This window comes from Cryptomeria japonica, chromosome 9 (genome assembly GCF_030272615.1).
Source record: "Cryptomeria japonica chromosome 9, Sugi_1.0, whole genome shotgun sequence".
NCBI lineage: Eukaryota > Viridiplantae > Streptophyta > Pinopsida > Cupressales > Cupressaceae > Cryptomeria > Cryptomeria japonica.
The window spans coordinates 495,672,480-495,695,694 of NC_081413.1; positions in this window are offsets into that span (position 1 = coordinate 495,672,480).

The following is a 23,215-nucleotide window of genomic DNA, read 5'->3' on the forward strand; positions in this document are numbered from 1 at the left end:
AGCTTACCCAATGTAACTCCAAACACACACTTTTTAGGGTTTAGGCTCAACTTATATTTAGCCAGGTGCTCAAATATCTACTCAAGGATAGCTAGATGCTCTGCTCTTGTCTTGGATTTATCTAGTATATCATCCACAGTCTTCTAGTATCTTGTCCATAAGGCCATGAAAAATTACTATCATGGTGTGTTGATAGGTGGCGCTTGCATTCTTGAGACCAAAAGAAATGACCTAGTAACAAAAGGTCCCCCACAAGGTGGTGAATGTTGTTTTATGTCGATCCTCTTCTATTATCTTTATTTGGTTATATCTAAAAAATTTATCCGTAAGAGATAGCATGTCATGCCCTATTGTCAAATCAACAAGAATGTCGATACTGGGAAGTGGAAAATCATCTTTTGGACATGCTTTATTAAGATCCCTGAAATTTGTATATTCTCTAATAGCACCGCAAGGTTTGGAAACAGGTACCATATTGGAGATCTATTATGAATAATCAATAGGTCAGATGAACTTGACCTCTAAGATATTTTCCAACTCTGCTTTGACCAACAATGTGATTTTGGGATGTGTCTTGCACAATTTTTGTTTAACTCGTTTAGCATTTGGATCCACTATCAAGTGATGGACTGCTAGTTTAGGATTGAGGTCAGGCATGTCTGCATAAGACCATGTGAAGTTGATGGGCCGCTTATGAACGATCTCAGAGAAAACCTAAAATTCATTGTTGGATAGAGAAGCAGCTACATGAGTGATGTGTGGATTTTCTGATGTACCCAAATTTATCTCATTGGTCTAATCTATGATGATTGGTGATATTTCAGGAACATGTACATCAATGAGGGGAAGAAGGGAGTCCTCATCCTCTAGCACCTCAAAGAGGTTTTCACCAGTAAATTCACCTTTTATTTTTTCTATTTTATGGTCTATAGGTGCCTTAGAAAGGTTTTCACTATAAGACTTGATCTTTTAATTCTTTTTCACTTTTGTGGTTAAGGATCCCCTCTTCCCGAAAGTAACCTTGAGGATCTAGTTTCTATACTGTGTTCTACTCCAGGTGACAATACGATGCACACTCGGTTGCCCCCAATAATTGCAGGAGCATTGTATCATTTTGGAACATGTCTAGGTGTGCAACAGTTTGGCCACAATCAATGAGCTCGAGGTGGTGAAGGGGAAGGTCAATTAGGAGGATGGATGTGTCAAATAGGGTGGATGTGCCAAAGGATGAGGATCTATCTATATTGTCGTACGCTTATTTGACAACCTCATCAGGCATGTTGTCAATACCAATTGAAACATTTTTGTTCTCAAAAGTGCCAGCCGAAATTCAGGCTTCATGGAAGGGACATCGAAAACCAAGCCCTTGATAGAAAACATTGGGGGTTGGATCAATAGGTCTCTAGATTCTACTTTCTTCATGTCCTATCCCTCCACCTTCCTGATCCCATTTCTAAGAAGCCAATTTGTGAGTCATGGTAAACTTATCTTTGAACTAATTGAGGCAGGTATCATTATCTACGGAGACATAACTGAATAGCCATTGGCTGATATCTCCTTCTATGACCTTCTGGCTGAGTTCAGCATGGGATTGGAATGTGGTGGAGCCACATTTTTGGACCACGGGTTCTTTTTGTTTCTTCTCTTTAGTAGGTTTCCCATGAGCATGTGGATCTAGAGGTAGGGAACTTACTATGAAAGTGCCTTGTAAGGCATATTCGCCACAACCGCGTCGTTGATCTTGAGATGGGAGGAGGATGAGATGTAAGTTGTTTCTTTTGCAGCGATGAGTATGGCATCAGGGTCAACATATGAGGATGATGAGGGGGCTTGAGAAGCTCCAATGTTGATGTTTGGGCAATGATGGTAATATGGAAAGGAAGCCTCGAGAGAATGACAGTACTCGAATAGTTGGGTGTCACCGCAGATTGTGATTTTGCAACCTTGATATGGGAATTTGAGGTATTGATGGTAAGTGTAAGGGACAGCCTGCATGGTGTGGATTCATGGGCGAACAAGGAGGATATTGAATGGCAATTCAAGATCAACAATATGACACAATGTGATTTGTGTTACCGAGCCTACCTGAATTGGGAGATTTATCATCCCTACTAAGCTTCTCTCAGGATTTTCATAGGCCTTCATGGTGATGCATTGAGTATGCATGTCCACAATAGTGTACCCCACTTGAGTAACAAATTTCAATGTACATAGGTTCAGAGAAAACCCATTATCAATCAGTACCCATTTTACCTTATAATGTTTGACAATTGCTTCAATATTTAGTGGATGAATTTGATCAGGATCAAGAACCATGTCATCGGATTGCATTAAGTTAAGGTGATGTGTGGAAGACAAGTGGGCCATCGGCTTGGAATTTCATGGTATCTATAACCCTGGGAACATGAGCCTCCTACAGCATTAGGGTGAGGATCTCTTAATGAATAGGCAAGGATTTGAGCAAGTCTAGGATGGAAATCTGTGTACGAGTTTTCCCTAAATGCTCAGGCTGGATGTTATATTGCATAGATATACACTATTGGGGGGAATATTAGGTTTGGGAGCTCCAAGGACTGACATATGAGCCCACCCAGTGGTCATTGCACATTAAGTATCAGCTCTCTTGACAAGGAGAGTGTTTGACAGTGTCTTTGTAGTGGTGGACAGATTTAGCAAAATGGCTTGTTTCTTGCCATGCAAAACCTCTTGTGATGCCTCATATGTTGTAGACTTATTTTTCAAAGAGATAGTCAGGATACATGGGTTGCCTCTAAACATAGTTTCAGACATGGGTGTGAAGTTCATAAGGCATTTTTGGAGGACCCTATGGAAGAAGTTGGGAACCAACCTAGCTTTCTCATCCGCCTACCATCCCCAAATGGATGGACAAACTGAAGTTGTCAATAGGTTCTTGGGGAACCTATTAAGATATTTGAAAAGACAACATGGAGAGAAATGGGGAAACATACAGTCACATGCAGAGTTTTCATACAATGACACCATAAATAGAAGCACTGGGAAGTCTCCTTTCCAAATTGTGTATGGCATCCACCCAAGAGGTGTGTTAGAGTTGAGAGAGTTACCCAAAGAAGAATCCATCAGTGCAGATGGTGACTCTTTTGCATCAGCTATCAAGGAGATACATGATCAAGTGAAGTCTCATCTCCAACAATCTGCAGAGAAGTACAAGGCTTATGCTGACAAGAAAAAGAGAGATGTGCAATTTGATGTTGGGGAATTAGTATGGGTACATTTGAAGAAGGAGAGACTCCCAAAAGGCAAGCACACCAAGATCATGCAGAGGAAGATTGGACCATGTCAGATTTTAAAGAAATATGGATAGAATGCTTATGAAATCCAACTTCCTCCTGATCTTGGATTGTCACCCATCTTCAATGTGTGTGATCTTACACCTTACAAAGGCAATGGAAATGAAGAACAAGAACCAATGCAGGTTGCAGTAGATGATGATATTATAAATTGATTGAATGCAATAAGAATTTTTCTTCTAAATCGATACTAGAAGGTTTTACAATTGTCTTGGAAGTTTCATTCACAATGTGATCAAAACATTTCATAGGATGAATGAATGGGTGGAATAGTCTCTAATCCATGTACATATATATACATATACATACATATATATATACATACATACACATATATACATATATATACATATATACATATACATATGTATATGTATATGTATATGTATATGTATATGTATATGTATATGTAAGTATATGTATATGTATATGTATATGTATATGTATATGTATATGTATGTGTATATGCATGATCCACCAAAGTTGAGCAAGGTTTTGGACACTAGAGTCACAAAGAGGACAAGGAACAAGGAGTACATAAAATATTTGGTGGCTTGGCAGGACAAACCGGACTCTGAAGCAGTTTGGATGATAGACAAACAAATTTCTAACCATGGTGCAGACCTTCAAACTCTGATCTCAAGTGGGCTTGAGATCTCACTTCTTGGGGAGTATGGTGTAGGAGCACCTCTTCAACAAGCTAATCATGTAACTAATGATGAATACTAGGATCTTAGGTTCATTGTGAATGTCTTTTGTGTGTGAACTTTTCATGTATTCAATAAAGACCCCACCATGTAAACCAATGTCACAAATTAGGCATCTTGATAAGCCAAATTGGACAATTTGGCCAATAGGGGTAGTAGGATGTTTTTTTTGGTGTTTGATAGGTTTTTAGGGTGTCTTAATGGTGTTTGGTTGATCCAAGTTGTGTGGATCCCAAGCTCGTGGTGTTTGACAACTTTTGTGTCAAAATGTAACTTTTGAAAATGCAACTTTTGAGAGCAAAAGTGCAACTTTCTAAAGTTGGGTTGTTGTAAGTCTCTCAAAGGCTCCAACCTCTTCAAAACTCAATTGGAAACCATTGGAGAGGGATATAAACCTTGTGGACATGATTCCCAAGGTTATATTGATTGTGGTTTGAAGTTTGGAAGCAAATAAACATTGAGTAAACTGAGTTTTCCCAGAAATGTTGAGTTTGCAGAGATTGTACGTCCTTGTACGGATTGAATTGGACAAAACCATTCATGGAGTAGTTGGAGGGTTGAATCACCTTTGATTTGGTAGTGTTCTGAGGTCCTGAACATTTGTGAGTAAGGAGAACCCTTCAAATTTCTAACTGTTACCCGGAAAGTAAGGGTTTGGCTAGGGTTTTAGCCAAAAATGGCCATATCTTGCATCCCTTTCACCTAGAACTTTCTTCCTTTGGTGGACTGCAGGATTGGCCTATGTATTCTAGGATTTTCAGGGGTTCTTGTAGGGAAGACTTGGCTATGAGGAGTAAGAGACAAATCTAGGTAGGCATCTCCATGTGACTACCTCATGCAAAATTAGGACAGACACCCTAAAACCTTGTAGCGGTGGATTCCAGACGTGCAATCCTGGAATTAGAAATTATTTACCATCCCCCACATGTCCATGTAGTTGGTTTTGAAATTTTGAATGAAGAAATGATGGTTGCTTTGTAAAATAGGCCTAATCGCCCTAATTAGGTCTCTAGGCTTCTAAGGGGTTCAGACCCTTAAAGTGCAGATCTTGCCAAATCATTTTGGGGTTGAGTATAACTCCTTAAAGGGTATCTGGAACGGTAAGTTATTTTTCAAGTTGTGTACAGTATTTTAGAGTTAAGGGCAATATTTTAGAGTTAAGGGCAAAATACCCGCTAAATAGGGCTACTAGCCTAGGGGGTAGGTTTCTAAAGGAGGTATAGGGCTTTAATGCCTAGATCTAAAACCAATGTTTGGAACAGTCCTTAGCAAGCATGAATGGACCAATTCAAATCCCCCAAGTGTAGGAGTCATGGAGTGGTGCAATAGAGAAGTTGAAGCCTTTTACTCATCTTGAGTAGATACTAGCATAGTGGTTTGTGAGTAGTTCTACCCATAAGGTGTGGAGTCCTTCCTTGTAGGATCCTTGTGGTCATTGGAGAGGTCAAAACTAAACCTATTGGACTTGTCCTTAGGTGTGTAAGAAGGTCTCTGGATTAGTTTCTCATTGAGCCACATGTCATGATTGTGTGCTCACATATCCATATGGCCTTGACTATATATACAAGCCCATATTCATTGTACTAGTTAATCCAGTTGATCATTTGCATATTGATGAGAATACAGTTTTGTTCTTGTCATACTATTGTCTCTCTTTTGTTCATTTCATTGCCTCTAGATCTTGGTAAAATCTCACATGGTATCAGAGCTATTGGGGCTTCATTGATTGGTTTTGGGAGACATCTTGGAAGGCTTCATTTTTTGGACCTGAGGTACTGCTCATTTTGGAGGCATCCTAGAGCGTTTTCGACCTCACCATTGTGTCCAGGAGGTCGTTTTCATAAATATTGAGTATAAACTCGACCTATTTTGGTGAAAGTCGAATTTTGGGTGTGGACGAATATTTTGCCCAATTTGGGCTGTACGGTATGGAATTTTTGGATTTTTTTTTTTTAATTTTTTTTTTTTGAAAAAAAAAAAATTCATTTCGTAAAGGATAAAAAAATTAAAAACCTCATTAAATTTTTTTTTTTTTTTGGGGGGGGGGTCCCGTGACCCACCCCCCCACCATACCCCGTACTGTACGCAGTGTCTGCAGATTTGGGCGTTGACCACCGTACCGACCCACCGACGCTACCTGTAGCTGGTCATCGGCAATCTCTTCCCTTCGCCCGTGGCCCCTTCTGTCGGCATCCTCGTCACTGTTAGGTCCGCCGTGACCTGCCACCATGTAGACCCTGGCTTCTGCAGCCACCGTGCAGCACAGCTCTCGACGGCCACCAGTGACCCTACTCCGGCAGCCCCGGCCACCCACCACCGGGCCCTCCCGCCGGCAACCCGGACCTCCCACCACCAACCATCGGTCTCCGGCCACCAGCAACCAGGCCCAGTCACCTTTCCCAGGTGTACCACGCCTACCACGTGGCATGAGGCCACTGGCCCGTGGCAAACCTTCTGGCACGTCATCTACCCAATCAGACTATGCCACGTCAGCTTTGTCAGTACGGTCAGCTAGGGGGTGCGACGACCATTTTGACGGTCAGACGGCTGTCAAATTTCACACTGTGTTTTGCTTACGCCAACCTGCATCAGCATCTTTTTTAAAATTTTACACCCCTCTCCATTGAGCAGTTTGTTTTTTTGGGCCAACTTTGGAGGCTAATTTTTCGTGCTCTCCGCAGTGGTGTGGTTATTTTATGATTTTGGTGCACAGGCTTTTCAGAATCTTCAGATTCTCTCTATTGTACCTATCCAATCCTTGATTTTGCAACCTCAAAGGCTTCGTTTGAGCTCATACGACCTCATTTTTAGGTGCCATTTTTTTTTAAAGTGCATTATTTTTGTCTTCTTTCATAATCTATGATCATTTTTCAGAGATTTTGAGTGGATATTGTACTTTCAGATATTGGTCTTCTTTGGCCTACTTGGTACTTGTAATTTGCTTGGATCTTAGTTTAGATCTCTTGCATTATCAGTTTGAGTCTCCTTTGGCCTTATTCAGGTAGTTGTAAAGTTGAAAGTAGAAGTCCACTTTGTCATTTTTTGCAAGTGGCCCATTGTAAATGCACTAAGTATAAAGTGCCAAATCATCATTTTGGGGAGGGGTTCTTTGATTGAGTGAATTTGGGGGGTTGTCTTGTGTGATTGTGTCTCTCTTTCCTTGTGCTCTTTCATTTTTGTTGCTATGAGTCCTCATAAATTTCCACCTTTAACTCCAAATAATTATACATCTTGGAAAATTAAAACATGGAGCAAATTAATGGAAAAATGACTCGCGCATTACATAGATGGAACAATAGCAGCACCACTTGATCCTAAGGTTGATCCTAATGCTCAGTTAGAATATCTCACTAAAAATTGCATGGCTCTTGGAACTTTGTGTAAGTATGTATCAAATGACCTCATTTTTCACATTGAGAAGTGTATTACAATCAAAGAGGTTTGGGAAATGTTTCAGAAATTGTATCGTCAAATTGATGAAATCAGAGGTTACAAGACTGACAATGAGCTCACCAACTTGGATCCCAAGAGTTTTGATACAATCCAAGATTATGTCACCAAAGTAAATGAGCTAAGAGCTAAGCTTAAGGATTGTGGAATTGACAAAAAGGATGCTCAATTGATATTCAACTTATTGGACAAGCTTGCACCTGAATATGCAGCATTTGTTTCTAGCTTCCAAACTCATCGTTTGACAGTGAGGAGTTCCTACACTATGCCTACATTTGATGCTTTCATAGAAATGTTGATATTGGAACAATCTAAGTTGTTGAACATGGAGCTTCTCAAGTCTTCAAAGTCTAAGGCTTTGGTGGCTAATCAAGGGAGTCAAGGCAAAGATTCCAACAAGAAGAAGAAGCAATCTAAGTCAAATCCACAGCAGGAAAGAGGACAATCATCCTCTCCATCACAAGGTGATTTTTTATCCTCTTCCAAGAAGGGGAATCCACCTAAGGATAAACCAACTTGTGTTTATTGCAAGAAGTATGGTCATGATTAGCATTGATGCCACACCAAGCAAGTTGATGAGTTGACAAATCTTCATAAGAAAAATAACATCAACTTGCCATTCGCCTACAACAAGAAGGATTCAACTCCTTCCTCTTCCTCACAGTCTAAGGGAAAAGGGAAAGCATTTGTGGCTACAACAAGTTCTTCACAGCAGTGGATACTTGACTCGGGTGCCTCTTATCACATGGGTTCTACCAAGGAGCAGTTTTCTTCATTGGAGCCATCAAAGGTACCTCACATTTACATAGGAGATGATACACAAGTTGAGGTTGAAGGGAAAGGTTCAGTTGACATGGATGATGGAACATTTGAGAATGTTCTTTATGTTCCTAACTTGTCTACCAATCTTCTCTCTATCTACCAAATCAGTCACTATGGGAATGGGAAAAAGGTTGAGTTTACACCTGGTCAGTTGTTGTAAAGGAACTTGATAATGATGTCTTGGTAGCAGTGGGACAAGTCAATGACAACTCAAGACTTTACTCATTCTCCCACTTTGTGCCAAGTTCTCCTTCTAGGGCCTTTCTTACTCATTCAAATTCAGAAAGTAAGCTATGGCATGAGTGGTTTGGTCATCTCAACTACCGCTATCTTTAGAAGCTCAACACTAAAGACATGGTAACAGGTCTACCTTGAATCAGTTTTTTAGAGGGTGTATGTTCAGGATGTTCCATGGGCAAGCATCCCGAGGAGAATTTTGATAAGGGGAAAGCTTGGAGAGCTTTGGAAGTTCTTCAACTTGTTCACAGGGATGTAGTAGGTCCATTTCCATCACCTTCATTTAGTAAGGCCCGCTATGTCCTCACCTTCATTGATGACTACTCCCGCTTCACTTGGGTCTATTTTCTTGTTCATAAGAGTGAAGCGTTTGACAGATTTCTAGACTTCAAGGCTCATGTGGAGAAGCAATTAGGGAAAGTGGTCAAGATTCTTCACACAAATAATGGAAGGGAATATGTGAACAAAAGACTTGAGGATTTTTGTACATTTGAGGGGATTGATCTTCAGCATTTTGTTGCTTACACTCCACAGCAGAACAGAGTTGCAGAGCACAAGAATAGAACTCTCAAAGAAATGGCTAGCTATATGATACATGCACATTCTCTTGATCTTGACTTTTGGGCAGAGGCTATTAGTTAAGCCACACACATCCAAAATCGGGTTCCTCACAAAGCTTTGACGGGTATTACTCCTTTTGAGGCTTGGGCTGATAGGAAACCGATTGTGAGACATTTCATAGTCTTTGGGTGTCTAGCATGGGCTCGCATTCCTCCGTAGAAATGCAAGGCATTGGAACCTCAAAGTAGGCCTTGTCTTTTTGTTGGATGTCCTGAGGGTGTTAAGGCATATCGATTGATGGATCCTGAGACACATGAGATGTTCATTGAGATGAGTGTTCATTTTGAGGAAAGCTCTTCTATCTTAGCCTCTCTACCTCCTCCACCTTCCTCCATTGTAAATAGTGATGTCAGTGATTCAGATGATGAGACTCCTTCAAGTCTTGACTTGCAGGGTTACACCTTCAAAGGGTCCACTTGCAGTTGAGGAGCCTCGTTCTCCACCTCCACCTAGACCTCATTGGGATTGAAAGACACTTGAGTCAGTGGTTTCTCTTGTTGGTGATCCTTCAGATACACAGAGGACTCGATCACAACATTAGGACCTTCCACATGCATTCATTTCTACCGCTTCCGATCCACAAACATTTTGGGAAGCATCAGAGGTTCCTGAGTGGGATCAAACTATGGAAGAAGAGTATAGTTCCTCGATGAGGAACAACACATGGGAGTTAGTCACTCTCCCTAAGGGGAGAAATATGGTTTGATGTAAGTGGATCTATTGGACCAAGTTTGCAGTGGATGGTAGTGTGGATAAGTATAAGGCTCGGCTTGTTGCGAAAGGTTTCTCTCAAGTTCCAGGTGTTGACTATACTGAGACCTTTTCACCCGTAGCCAAGATGAACTCCATTCGCTTGACACTTGCTATTGCCGCAGCTCATGGTTGGGTTGTACATCAGATGGATGTGAAGAGTGTTTTTCTTCATGGGGATCGTGATGAGGAGATTTATATGGAGCAGCCACAGGGTTTCATCAAGGATTCTTCCTTGGTTTGTAGACTAAGGAAATCTCTCTATGGCCTTAAGTAGGCCCCCAGGACTTGGTACCCCAAGATTAATTCCTTTCTTCTCTCAGTAGGGTTCACTAGGTGTCATTCTAATCTGAATATCTACATTTTGCGATAGGATGGCTCACACTTGATACTTGTGCTCTATGTTGATGATTTGATCATTACAGGTAGCATCGCATCCATCATTACCAGTGTCAAATCTGCTTTTCATGACAGATTTTCTATGACTGACTTGGGTCTTTTGCACTACTTTCTCAGTATAGAGATTTCACAGTCATCTTTCAGGATCACTCTCTCGCAACCCAAGTATGCTATTGATCTTCTTTCACGCTTTCATATGGTTGATTGTAAGCCTGCCCCGACTCCCTTTCTTTTGGGAGTCAAGCTTGAGGTTGGGTGTTCTTCTCCACCAGTTGATGCCACATTGTATCGCCATCTTGTGGGTAGTCTCATCTACTTGACTCGCACACGCCATGATATTTCATTTGCAGTTGGCATGGTTTCTTGCTTCATGCAGGAACCACATGAGCTTCACCGGAAAGCTGCCAAACGTATCCTTCATTACATCCAGGGTACACATCATTATGGGATTCACTATGCAGCATGCACAGGACTTCACTTGGTTGGTTACATAGACTTCGATTGGGCGGGCGATCTTGATGATCATAAGTCTACTTAAGGTTACAGCTTCCACCTTGGTTCGAGCCCCATTTGTTGGCAGAGCAAGAAGCAGCATGCTATTTCTCTCTCTTCGACTGAGGCTAAGTATCGAGGAGTTGTTAATGCAGCAACTGAGACCATTTGGCTTCAGCAAATTCTCACAGAGTTTGGGTTCACCACTCCACAGCCGACAGTTCTACATTGTGACAATCAGAGGGCTATTGCAATCTCAAAGAACCCAGTCCAGCATCAACAGACCAAACACATCGACATCCATATGTACTACATCTGAGAGCTGATTCAGGAGCAGATCATTGATTTGCAGTATTGTCCTACAGTGGAGCAGGTTGCAGACTAATTCACCAAACCTTTCACTAACAGTAAGTTCCAGCAGTTGCGAGCTCTCTTGGGGGTGCAGGATGTCTCATTAGGGGCGGTCAGCTGACTTCTCCTTCCTCTCTTATGGGGGGGACTTTTTCCTCTTTGAGGTTTTGTCCTTCTTCTTTGAGAGTTTTTTGGACATTCATCTCTCTTTTGGGGGGGAGTTTTTTCCCACTGGGTTTTCTCCCTTTCTTCGTTTGTGAGAGATTGCATTGCATATTTTTGCTTGCATTTGCATATTGTACATGGGTACCTATCATGGCCTCATATTCGGGACCCATCTTGCATTATTGACTTGATTTTTCATTCCCCTAAGTTGCACTTAAGGGGGGGTGTTGGTGTAAATAATTATTCATATGGATATTATTACACTTTACTTAAGTTAACTTAGGATAATGCATCTCATCATAGTTTGGATATGAGACACTTAGGGAAGTGTGCACATAGGGATATAGCTTGTAAGCAAAATTCCACCTTTTGTGGTCTTATCTTGTTGTTACACTCCACATTCAGTGGGTCATCCACCTCTTGTGGAATATTATATTATTTCTCCTACCTACCCCTACTTTTTCTTACCTACCCTTGTTTCTCATTGAACCACATGTCATGATTGTGTCCTTGCATATCCATATGGTCTTGCCTATATATGCAGGCCCATATTCATTGTATTTGTTAATCTAGTTGATCATTTGCATATTGCTGAGAATACAATTTTGTTCTTGTCATACTATTGTCTCTCTTGTGTGCTTTTCATTGCCTCTAGATCTTGGCAAAATCTCACAGTTATCTTTATACAAGTTCAGCTTAGGCTTGGACTCATCAAATGATTGTGTTTGAGAATATACAACCATGTTATGTTGCTCCATGCATTTGAAAATTATGTCTAATGGTTCCACCATGAGTGTAAATTGGTGTCACGAGCCATTTTGACTAGTCTGACGAGTAGCTTTAGACACAATGATCACATTTGTCCTATTATCCTATGCATTTTGTGTTTGCGCTTATGGATGTTGATAAGATGGAGGTGGCGAGTTGAAATGAATGGTCAGAGAAGAATTGCCATATCTCTGTGGGGGTGGTGGCTTTGCAGCCATGATCATTTGCACTATCTTGGAATTCCATTGCCTACCGCATTCTTCTTCTTGTTCCAATACCTTTGCTTGTCATGACTATGCTTACCGGAAAGCTCTTTGTAGAGTTTGATGAGTCTTTTGTCGATCAAATCCTATTCTATCGATGGCCCTTTAGACATGATGTCCTTCAAACTGCTCATGCAATTTAGTCGTATATGATAGGCAAGTTTTAGGTGGAGATTACTGATGAAAATCGGGACCAATTGAGTGTCCGACATGGTGCATGAGAGGTGGCCAGCGAGGGATCTCCATCTTTGAATATAGTCTAAAAGGCTTTTGCCTCCTTTCTGCTTGGTTTGACACAAGTCAAGCATAGAGATATCGTTCTCTATATTGTAATGATAATGACCAACAAAATGCTCTGATAAGTCTACGAATGTGGTGATAGTGCTGAATGGAAACTTAGAGAACCATTCTAAAGAAGGCATGCTAAGACTTTTAGGGAACAATCATAGAAGATAGTTTTTGCACCATGACACTTCCTGACACGCCATAAAGAACTCTTTGGCATGATAGCGTGGATCACCTTTCCCCTTGTATTTATCGACTTATGGACTTGTTGAATGGGTAAGGAAAAAGCTCATCAAATTTGAAAACTCATTCAGAGCTATTATCATGTAAGGCTTTAAGAGTTGCCTTCATTTCTTCCCATTTTATATTGACTGGAAAAGGATCAGGAGATGATGTAACAAATATATAATGTGATACTCAATATGCCACTTTATGCGAATGAAGATAGTTCAATTATTATGGTTGATAGTTCAATTATTATGGTTGGCTTTGATAGCTTGTCATGTTTTGATATACAGAAACATGTTGCTAGACAAGCGGTTGTTGTTGATATTGGGATGGTTGTGAGTACGTCACAACATTTTGTTGTAGAGCAATATGTTCTTGCTCATACTGCACATTTTGGAATTGTTGAACCTAAGGGGTGCCACCTCGAAGATAATTGCCCCTAGTGTAGTTAGGATGAACATTGGATTTATCATTATATGATGGGGGGTTATAATTAGTGCCACCTCGAAACTAATGAATATTCGTCACAACATAAGACGAAGTGTTGGACATTGTTGCTGCTAGGATATGTTGTTTTCATTGATTTCAACATATTCCTGCTATAGTGATTGCAGATTGGTTTATTGGGATTATGGTTGTGTATGGAGTATTTATAGTATCACTATATTCTTCTATATTGGTTTTGGTGATCCGGGAAGCTTAATTGATCATATCATATGATCCGGTTTTGCAATTTGTTTTTTTTTATCAGTGCTTTGCAGAGTTTAGTATTTCCTTCGGTATATTCGGATGTGATCAGATCTTGAGCTGAGTTTTTGGGAGATTATTTGGGATGGTCTTGTGTATCTTCATTTCAAATTGTTCATGATTTGGTCCTCCACAAGATATCTTTCTTTGTGATAGTTGTTGTTGTTTGAGTGTTCTTGATTTTCAGACGTTGACAGATGAAGATTTGATAAGTGGTGTCGACACAACTGTTTCCGATGGTTCTAACATTCTTGTTGGTGTTTCATAATCGTGTCCTATTTTTTTTTATGATCCACATTGATCATTGTGTGAGTTCTTGGTGATTTTATTGAACCGGCGATGTTCTTCATGTTATGTGGTATTTCTAGTGGTGTAGCGTGTTGCGGTTGATCTTGGCATGATTCCCGGTGGTGTTGCGTGTTTGGATATTCGAATTAGGTCCATGCTATGTCATGTATATCATTATATTAGTCTGGTGGTTTATCTTTGTATTGTGTGATGTAATTTTGTATTTTCTGAGTATTTCTTGATATCATCAACCATCTTTTTATAAGGCATTAACTTTTCATCCTTTGTTTGATAATTGTCATTGATTTGATTGATGATGAGCTGAAAGTCTCCAAATCCTTAAAGTTGTGTAATGTTCCATTCTATAGGCATTTTGATACCTATAACCAAAGCTTCATATTCTGCTATATTGTTGGTACATGGAAAGCTTAATTTATTTGCTTTTGGAATTGTATGACCTTATGGTGTGATCAATAGAATACCTACTCCTGATTTATGTTGTGTTCCATTATTGATGCATGCTCCTGGACTGATATTCGGGTGATGTATTATAAGATCTGGATCGAACCCTGGAATGTTTGCATCTGACCATCTTTTGATTTGCCTCCTTTTGAAGAGTTCCAAATATTGTTGCCTTGCTAGTTCTGATAGAGAAGTTGTTGGATATAGATCAGTTGTGCCAATGTTAACTGCCTTTGTCAGTCCTATTAGGATAGATGACCTTTCTTGATAGTATTCAGGTAAGGTGTCAAATCTCCCATCTTCTGGTGCCTCGAGGAGGTTTTCACCATTAGATGTGTCCTTTATTTTTACTTTTTCTCGGTCTAATGTTGTCAATAAATGGTTTTCAGCATTAGACCTAATATTGTTTTCTTTATTTTCATTTTTGTGACTAGGAGATTTGGCACCCACTTGACTTGAAGATACGTTAGCGAAATCCCTGGTGAAAGTTATTTTGGGTTTGATTTCATGAAGATATAAGGATATGGCATGGTCATTAGGAAAGGTATCAATGATGGCCTGTCTTTCATTTTCCCAATCCATAGGTTAAGTAGGGATTAAGGATAAAGGATCCTCATGTTGAATTATGTCAAAGATATTCGGGGTCATGATACAGATGTTAGAGCTTCCAATGTTTATTTTCATGTCTAGAATGATACTCTCATCAGAATGACCTCTTGCAAGTAGCTCTTGATCGTCCTCGATTAAGTCCAAGTCAACCAAATGTGATTCTGATTCAAGTGGGCTAGTTCATAACGTTTGTCCTACATACGTGTGAACTATATCGACACCTACATCTTCTTCATCCCTTTCAATTTCAAGTTGCTCTTGTTTTTTTTTCCATGATAGAAAATATTCTTCGTTCCCTCGATCTCTTAGCTGCATTTGTTTTTCCATGCTTGACAAAATTGATGCAAATGATTGTTCCTTGGATTGTGTGCTTGAAGATGTTGCCTCTTTGTTATGTGGAACAATGACCTCTTGAGCTAGTTTTAGATTACTACAGCACTACAATGGATTTGAGTCTACTGAGATTGTGATTTCCTGCCCATTGTATGGAAATTTTAGGCACTGATGACATGTTGATGGAATAGTCTATATGTCATGTATCCATGGTCTTCCCAAGAGTATGTTGTATGGTAAGTCTAAGTCTAGAACTTGGCATGTTGTGTCTTTCTACAAAGGTCCCACTCTGATGGGTAATATCACAATTCCTTTAGAGGAATGCTCTTCTTCATCATATGCTTTGAATGTGATATTTTTCTAGGGATCAACTGCATCTTCAGAATAACCTAGAGCACGGACAAGACTCAAAGAGAAAATGTATAAGCCAACTCCCCCATCTATTAGGACACATTTAATGCGTGTTCTATGAATGAGGAATTCAATTTGCAAGGGAGTGTTATGGGGATGTTGTAAGGAATCAATGCTTGGATATGAAGGAGATGAGATATGAATAGGATCCTTTGAAATAGGTTTGATGGGTATATTGTTTGGTGAGGATGCTATGGAAGGTTCTTGCAAGTTTTTAAGAGGTGTAGGAATAGATGCCTTTGCAGAGTCAATTTTCTTATGGGGGGATGAGCCATTTCTAGACATAGGTGTGCGATTTTGATCTTCCTCAGCAAAATCCCTTAGGGATCTCTTTAACAGTTGCATAAAAAAGCCACCTTTCTTTGGAGATGCATTGGAGTCCTTGTGAGGTTTTGACATAGTTGGATTTTGATTTTGGACTTGTTTGATTTCTCTGATATGTTGACTTGTTATGTCTTCTTCTTGTATTTTGCTTTGGCATTCCATGTTTCTATGCTCTTCAGCTATTTTGAATGTTTCTATTTTCGTTGCAAGCATTCGATTGTCTAAAAGGTGTTTTGATAAGTGATCAACTGTCAATATAAATGCAATAGAGTGATACGACATGGAAAGATGATTCAAGTGTTTGATAGTTTGCAAGTTTTTCGATCTTCGGTTTTGGAGTGAAATGATGATGATTTTGATAAAAAACCAAGTCCAATAGGAACGGTATATCCTACGATGTGGCACAAGGTTATCTTAACCAAACATTGTAGTTTCATGATAGAGGATGATAGATCCTGATGAGAAACTATGTTTTGAGTAATCGGTTTATCAAAGAGGGTAATAATGCACTTTGAGATATTAGATCTTGAACTTGTTGAATGCGAATACTTGAAAATCTTGAGGTGTTTATTTCTAGAATCCGATTTGACAGATGATAACTTGACCAAGCGAACCAAGGAGACAATCTAAGAACAGAGTGACAGATAGCAGGTGTTTATGTTCACTCTAAACTGACCAAGCAAATATGATAGATCTGAAAAATATATGCAAGAAGACAGTTCCGGACAGACAGAGACATAAATTCGTGCAACACCTTATACAACCCCGAACGACAATTTGAACAGGCTCATACGACAAACCATATATTTTGCACAACAGAAGACATAAACTCGTACGAGCTTTCTCACAGAACCAAATGACAAAAGATGACACAAACTTCTCTGCTAAAATGACTTGTACGACAATTCCCATTGGTCCAGACGATAAAAGATAACACAAAAACTCAATAGATCATTACAATCATGGTTAGCGAATAATAAGCAAATAAAGATGAACCATGACAAAGTGGCCTATCGCCTCCTAAGAGATGTGAGTATGGAATTTCTCTCAGATCTGTATAAGCAATCCCAGTGACTTGACTACACCTAGATGGAGGATTTGAAATGATAATGATATGCAAAGTTGAGATTGATTAAGCTAGATTGATCCAAGAGACTAATTAAGCTAAATATATGCATGATTAAGCTATGATGATGATGCAATTAAGCTAGAAAAGAGATTGATTAAGCTACATGATTCAACAATTATGCTAGAAAATGATCAAATTAAGCTAAATCTAAGATGTAATTGCCTATAATAACAATGCTCAAATGATATGCCTATATTAACAATGCCTAAATTGATAATGAAATGGGATCCTTTGTGCTTCAAAATGGGGGCTATTTATAGGATTTCTAAAGCCAAGAGTGAGGTGGCAGGAATCAACGGTCAAGATTGAGTCTGAAGATATATCAAGGGTGAAATTGGAGGAGGTTGGAGAAGAGGTTGGAAGAAGGGACATTTGTCATCTCTGTGGTGACAAGTGTCAAGGAGCCTTGCTCATAAAAGGAAAGTCTCCAAGAGAGGAGACATGTGGCCAAAGTGCCTTGTGTCTCAAGGGAAGAATATCCACACCATAAAAAGTTAGGATAAGGAGGTTAGAATGTGCAAGATAGGATAAGGTTGGAAAAACCTAAGGTTAGGCAGAATGGGTTAGGTTAGAGGGATGGTTAGGTTAGGTGGTTAGAAGTTAGGAGGCATGTGGGTAATTTGAATTTAAAAATTCAAATAATAGGAAAAGACTAATTACTTTTCAACAACTCATAAATTGATTTGTTTTAATTAATTAGGGGATTAGAAGAATTGATTGAAATGGGGAAAGATTAATTAATTTGAATTAATTAATCAAAGGGGACTATTGAAATGAACCTATTAAATAAATCCTTAGATTTATTAATAAGTAGATGAAAGGGAGAATTTAATCAAATTGCCAATGAATTAAATTAAATTGGGAAGGGGGATTAATTAAATAATTATTTATTTAATTAATTATCTTCAGACCATTTTTAGGTGTATACATATATCATTATATTGGTCTAATGGTTGATCTTTGTATTGTGTGATGTAATTTTGTGATTGTGAGTTGAGGGTTTAGCCGACCTTGTTGTCAAGGTTATGAATTGTATAAATAGGTTGTATTGTCATGTAATTTAGATGTTGAAGTTGTGTCTACATTTTCAGAGAATGGTGTATGTGAAATAAAGTGATTTATCCTTCGGCATTTTAATTGAGCAAAGATTGGTGTTGCAGAGCAGACAATTGTGCTTAACCGAAACTGTTATCAGGCATTTGGATGCTATTATTGCAGTTCATTCCTTCCAGATTGTAGTCTGAATCTTATTGTAAGTCAGTGAGACTTCCTTGAGGGTTGTAGCCTTTTGGTTCATTATCTTTTGAGTAGTGAGCTCTAGTCAGTGTGCCTAAATGCATGTGCATTCCTCATTGTAATATTTACACATACTGTTGCAGAGAATCATCTTATTGTGGGTACGTTTCCACCGTGGTTTTTCCCTTAACCAGTTTTTCCACGTCAAAATCTTGTTGTTGTGTGGTGTGCTATCAATTTGTTTATCTTTGTTATTGCTACAGTTTATCATATATGTATTTGTGGTTAAGTTTGTTGATTCGATGAAAACTGATTCAACCCCCCCCCTCTCATTTTTCCCTCATTGTTGTTATCAACAATTGGTATCAGAGATAGATCCTCTGGAAGAAGCTTAACTACTTGAGGAGATCTGGGATGCCAACTGGAACTGGAGGTGTTATCTTTAAGAAGGAGAGTTGTAGATTTGATGGAAATAACTATGCTATATGGAAGAACCGGATGGAAGTGCACTTGAGATGTCTTGGAGAAGATTACTGGAAGATTACAAAGAATGCATATTATGCTCCTCTGAATGGACCGATTATTGGTGATGAGATCAAGGAAGATAAACATAACATTAGAGCGAAGGAAGCATTAATAAGTGCCCTAACTGATTCAGAGATGACAAATGTAATGGGACTTCAGACCGCACATGAGATCTGGGAGAAGCTTGAAACCCTGTATGAAGGAGATAAACAAGTGAAATCCAGTAATTACAAGGAACAAACTGAGACAAAACACATGTCTGATATCTGAATTTGAACCGAGAATAGTAAAAGAGGCATTTAGTAATGAAGATTGGGTAAATGCTATGACAAAAGAGATTGAACAAATCAAGAAGAATGAAACATGGACACTGGTCCCAAGACCAAAAAAGAAAAATGTAATCGGTACAAAGTGGATTTTCAGAAACAAGCTAAATGAAAAAGGAGAGGTCATTCAGAATAAAGCAAGACTAGTTTGCAAAGGTTATGCTCAAGAAGAAGGAATAGATTATGGTGAGACTTTTGCACCTGTGGCAAGACTTGAAGGAGTGAGAACATTGTTGGCATATGTTGCTTACAAAAATTTCAATGTATATCAAATGGATGTTAAATCTGCATTTTTAAATAGTATACTAGAAGAAGAAGTTTATATTGAATAGTCTGAAGGATTTATTGAAGACAAGAATAAAGATCAGGTATGTAAGTTGAACAAAGCTTTATATGGTCTAAAGCAAGCACCTAGAGCATGGTATGAAATACTACACTCTTACTTAATCAAGATTGAATTTATAAGGACAAGTGAAAACAGCAACATGTATATGAAGAATGATGAGGACAATGGAATACTGCTTTCAGCCATATTTGTTGATGATATTATTTTTTGTGGAAATGACTCTTTATGCAAGAACTTTGGAAATGAAATGTGCAAAGAATTTGAGATGTCATTAATCGGTGAAATAAAGTATTTTATAGGTTTACAGATACTGCAAATGAAAAATGAGATTTTCATTAATCAATCCAAGTATATAAAGGAAATATTGAAGAAATTTGGAATGGAGGATTATAAACCTATAAGTACTCCTATGACTGCTAATTGTAAACTATCAAAGAGTGATGAATCTGCATCTATTGATGAGACAATTTACCGATCTATGATTGGAAAGTTGCAATATGTGGTTCACAGCAGGCCAGATATAGCACATGCAGTAGGTATACTTGCAAGATTTTCTGCAGATCCCAAAGAAACCCATATGATAGCAATCAAGAGAATTTTTAGATACTTAAGAGGCACTGAAGATTATGATTTAGTGTATAAAAAGAGGAATGATTTTGACTTAAAAGTCTACATTGATGCTGATTGGGCAGGAAACATTGATGATAGGAAAAGCACAAGCGGTGGAGCTTTCTTTCTGGGAGAAAGACTAGTAAGTTGGCTTAGCAAGAAACAAGGATGCATTTCACAGTCAACGGGTGAAGCTGAATATGTCGTTGCAGCATTGAATTGTACAAATATAGCACGGATCAAGAAACTGTTGGAAGGTATGAATGAGAAAGTTATCGAGCCAATAACTATATTCTGTGATAATACTAGTGCCATTAACATTTCAAAGAATCCGGTAATGCATTCTAAGACAAAGCATATCTCTATAAAGTATCATTATCTCAGAGAAGAAGTTCAAGAGAAGAAAGTTGTGCTGGAATATATTAGTTCAAAGGAACAAATAGCAGACATTTTTACAAAGCCACTACCAAAGGACCCTTTTGAGTATCTCAGAAGTAAGTTAGGGGTCCTACCCCTATCCAGTACTCACTGACAATCGGTGAAAGCATCAATTCTATGAGTCTATAGGATAACTATTTTTGAGTTGATGTTGATTTACACACTTTGGGAGGTTACCTAAAGTTGTGCAGGAAATAGTGATTGAAGACAAACTGCTCTGACCGAGACTGAGATGATACATTTGTATTTTCAGCAAGAAAATTACTTCACAGCGGAAGAAATCATGAATTAGTTTTACTTTTTGGCATTGTTGTCAAAAGGGGAGAAGACTAATTAGTGAAGACTAATAGGTGAAGATGGGAGAAGACTAATGATTGGGGGAGAATTCAAGGATAACAGGAGAAGATTAACAACAATCCGCGTCCGAATCAGTTAAAATAAAATCAAGTTGGTATTGCCATTAAAAGTTGGTTTTTCCATCAATGCCAAAGGGGGAGATTGTTAGCATTTCACAAAGGGAGAGTGTTGGCATTCCAGTAAGATTGTCGGTATAACTAAGAAAGGATGATTACTATCTTAATAATATTATTTTGTCATTGTTGTCACGCAATTGATTTTCTGATTCAGTATGATGTTGCCATATCTTAATGAGTGTGTTTTGATAAGTATAAAGATGTCGATAAGTGACACAGAAAGAATGAAAATGAAGGGGAGTAATAAGTTATTCAATGGGCAACTATTACCGAGTTAGACAATGATGAGATTTTGTTGTTTTGATTATTTTGATATCCTATATATGAGTATTCTAAGAATGAGAAAAGATTTCATTCAATAGATGAGTTAAGGTTTGATATTGTTCTACGTTACCGAGCATGAAGCTAGTCGGTAAACACTAAGGTTATCGATATCGGTCAAAGAAGGCAGAATGTCTACCGAGTAAAGGTTCAGTATTTACCGAGTAATAACAGAATGCATTGGATGGATAAAAGCATTATTAAATGAAAGATGCTAATGAACTGGAGATGTATAGATTATTGTTATGTCGTGCAAGAAGTTTGTTGAGGATCTACGACAACGAAAATACAAGAGTTAGATCTACAGCGCAGATTGAACGGTCATAACCTAGCACAAGTTCCAAGGAAGGAACACAAGTTCCAAGGCGAGATAAAACATTTCCAGATCGAAGGATACAATGAACCTAGTCAAGTTTGAAGATCTAATGGCTAAGATTGATCATGGGAAATGTGATCAAGGAGATTAAGCGGTTAGGAATTGTTTATAAATAAGAAATTATTGATGAACAATGTATGCAGGCAAATAGAAGAATAGTGATACTACGGTAGTGATCACCGAGCACGGAAGATTGAATATCTAATTAAAGAACAGATTGAGAAGCCCAGGAAGGAGCAAGATAAGTCTTATGACAAGATTATTTTGAGCACATAGAGTCTGCTTTAGCATTTCAAATGTGAAGTTTCAGATATATTTTATACTGTTATTTATTTTGTAAGTGACAGGAAATCTCTTAACCGAGTGGACCTAACAGACTTTATTGTAAATCCTCTAGCAAGGTAACATTCTGAATGAGTGTTTGAAATCCTTTGACAAGGTCACTTCTAACAAAGTGCAAGATTCTAACAAGTCTGAGGGAAATCCCTTAACCGGGTCACATCTAGAAATGTGTTTATGTAATCTGTAACAGGATTGTCTTTTAACTGAGCATACTCTAGAAGGGTATAATTTTTAGTGGGTCCGAAATCCCACAGTGGTTTTTCCCTATTTGGGTTTCCACGTTAAATCTGGTGTTAAATGTGTTATGATGTTTTAAGTGTAACTGTTTATAAGTTTCAATGATTTACAGTCATAGTTGCATATCAGTAAAGGCTTCCAAGGTTGAATCTGATGAATACATTGATTATTGAGTTTTATGATCCACCCCCCCCCCCTCCCCCCCCCTCTCATCTTATTGACATGATAAACCTTACAAGTCTAACCAAAAGTATAAGCATCAGAAGAACTGCTATTATGTTGTTGATGAAGGTGTTACAGATCAAGAATCAGAAGGAGATGAAGTTGTGTTTCTTTCCATTAAGGAAGATGGACCAGTACATGTTGATTCCACTAGTTGCACTATTGAGAAGAAAGCTTTGGCTGGTAAAGTTAAAGAAAAGGATGAATGTGTGATTGACAGCAGTTGTTCACATCATATGACTGGTAATAAAAGTAAGTTTGTGAGTATGGAAAGGTATGATGGAGGAAAAGTGAGATTTGGAGATTACAAAGCATGTGTCATTTTTTGTAGAGGTTCTATTTCCTTTGATGGTAAGCATAATACTGATGATTTTTCGTATGTTGAAAGTTTGAACCATAATCTTTTGAGTGTTAGATAGATGTTTGACAAAGGTTGTGATTTACAATTCAATAATGGTAAATGCAAGATCCTAAATGCCTCTGGTATAGAGATTGCATATAGAACTAAGACTAAAGGTAACATTTTTCATTTGAATGTTGGTGAGAAAAGTTGCTTGATTGCTCAGATTGATGAAAGTTGGTTGTGGCATATGA